Source organism: Salvelinus namaycush, unplaced genomic scaffold (assembly GCF_016432855.1).
Source record: "Salvelinus namaycush isolate Seneca unplaced genomic scaffold, SaNama_1.0 Scaffold1108, whole genome shotgun sequence".
NCBI classification, from domain to species: Eukaryota; Metazoa; Chordata; class Actinopteri; order Salmoniformes; family Salmonidae; genus Salvelinus; species Salvelinus namaycush.
The window spans coordinates 35001-37500 of NW_024057796.1; the positions used below are offsets into that span (position 1 = coordinate 35001).

Consider the following 2500-nt stretch of genomic DNA (forward strand, 5'->3'; position numbering starts at 1 on the left):
CACTCACTATCCTGGCCAACGTTTTTTTTTTTTTTTTTTTTTTTTTTTTTTTTTTTTTAAGTAAAATGGCGGGAAACGGGGGAACCCATGAAAAGCGCTTCGCCCTACTTTCACTTTGGATCTTTCTTCTTTTTCCTTGCTAGCTTTGTCTCTTTCTTTTTTATCCTTGACAACGGGAGAATGCACCGTTCCCGGAGGTACTGCAATACCGGGTCGATGCGTGGAGCGGACGGAGCAAGCCCCATTTCCGACTCCCTGTTCGAAAAATCCATTTAATATGTAGTCCCCCGATGGGGGACGTATCAGATATTAAACTGATAAGAACAGATTTTTTTTTTTTTTTTTTTTTATTAAAAAAAAAACCAACTCAAATCTCCCAATTTACATAATTACAAATTATATATCTTTAACCAACACAATACATTCTATTACCATCCAAAATCAACTCAAATCTTTCAAATTACACAATTTCCAAACTAAAATTCTCTAACTAACAAAAACCCTCCAAAAACTTAACCAATATCTCAACCAAATCAAATAACATCTAGGTGAAACCTCCTCCCCCCACCTCCCCTCTCCCATCTACCCTCCAACCCCAAAGTGTTCCTCAGGGCCATCTCCCTGTCCCTGACTCCCTCCCTTCATTTCCCCCCAATTATCAACTGTCAACCTGCTCCTTCAAAGGTGCCAAGGACGAAAAGGAAGAGAGGAAAGCAGAAACACCCGAAGGTCCTGCCACCTCTCCCTCCCCCCTTCCCTCCCCACCACCTCTCCCCCTACCCACAGTCTCTACCTTTTTCTTCTTCTTCGTTTTTCTAATATGCTCCAAAGAACCACTTTTCTCCCTTGCCCTATCCCTCTCCACATACAAACCCTGCTTCCTCATCTCCTCCCCAAACACCCTATCATATCTAACAAGCTCCATCCTATAATCCCTATTCCCCATCATCCTAACCTCCATCTTACACCTCTCCAAGTTCCGACTAGTTTCCTCCTTCCCCCAATTATCTATCGACCTTTTCCCTTCCTCCATCTCCAACATTCTCCCATATACTAACCTTTTTTGCTCCTCCACCCTCCTCTCTTCTACCCTACCTTCCTCTATCCCCTTCCCCTTCCTTTTCCCTCTTTTTCCCTCCTCTTCCCCTTCCCCCTCTCCTTCTGTCCCTGCCCTACCCTCCTGATCTCCAGACAGAAGCTTTTCCCTAACCACCTTCTCAAATTCTCTCTTCACCCTCTCAAATTCCCCTTCCCTCCAACCCTTTACCGGCCCCTTCTTCTCTATCCTCTCCCTCATCATTCGAAGGAGTTCCTCTTTCCTTCCCATGTCCAATTCCTCCACTTCTACTTCCTTTCTCTCCTCTCCCTCTGTCCCCTCCCCCTCTCCTTCCATCTCGCCCGCCCCCCCTTCTATCCCATCCACCCCTACCCTATCCGCCTCCTCGAATAACCCCTTCTCCCTCATCACCTCTCCATATTTTTTTTCTAAATTTTCACGCCACCTCTTAAACTCCCCTGCCTCCATACCCTCAGCCTTTCTGTGTAAAATTTGAACCTCTTGAGCTTTTTCCCCCTCCCTCCATCCCCCTGGCCCTTTCTCTTCCACCAGCTCCATCATTCCCCCATACATTACTCTTTTTATCTCCTCAGTCCTTTTTCTCCTAACTAGTTCCTCCTCTATCCTCTCCCTCTCCCCCATCCCTCCTTCCATCTCGTCCTCCTCTTCTTCCGTCTCCCCCGTCTCTTCTTCCATCCCGACCTCCTCTCCTTCCATCTCCACCTCCTCTCCCTCTGTCCCAGCCCCCTCTCCTTCTGTCCCGGCTATCTCTCGTTCCGTCCCGGCCACCTCTCTTTCTGTCCCATCCACCACTCCTTCTGTCTCGGCCTCCACTCCTTCTGTCTCAGCCACCACTCCTTCTGTCCCAGCTCTCTTCTCCTCTTCCTCCTCTTCTCTGTCAGACTCCTTTGGTGCAGTTTTTCCCCTTCTGCCACCACCTTCTTCCCGCTCCTCTTCTCTTCTACCCCCATCCCCCGCTCTCGCTCCCCCCCCAGCTGCAGACGCGTATGACCTGCGCCTAGCCGGGCAGTCTCGCCACAGGTGCTCCACCGAGCCACACCCGTGACACGCCTTAGGCTCACTACAGTCCCTCGCCTCGTGCTCGACCGACCCACAGTACCTGCACTTCTTTCCGCTGCACGAGGCCGAGGTATGACCATAGGCCATACAACGCCTGCAGAATGGAGGCTGACGGGCATAGAATAATGTTCCCCTGTCAGCCCCCAGAGAGAACATAGCCGGAGGATGGAGGTATCCTCCCAGACCTCCTGGATCCTCCCTCAGAAGAGCCTGGAAACCTCTCCTCCCCGTCCAAAACCCAAGAGAGTCCTTGAGGTACCTTGCTGAGGATATATTGTCCATGTATCTCCCAAGAAAACTCCTCACCTCCTCGTCCTTCACGTAGGGGTTATACATGGTAACCGTTACCACCCTGAAATTAAC

The 2500-nt window shown here is 49.9% G+C and overlaps 1 non-coding gene across 1 annotated transcript; it reads right to left on the reverse strand.

Moving 5' to 3' along the window:
• Window positions 1-175: 175 nt before the first annotated feature.
• Window positions 176-366, reverse strand: LOC120035813. Its single transcript, XR_005474337.1, has one exon. It is a non-coding gene; the product is annotated as a U2 spliceosomal RNA (small nuclear RNA).
• Window positions 367-2500: the final 2134 nt, after the last annotated feature.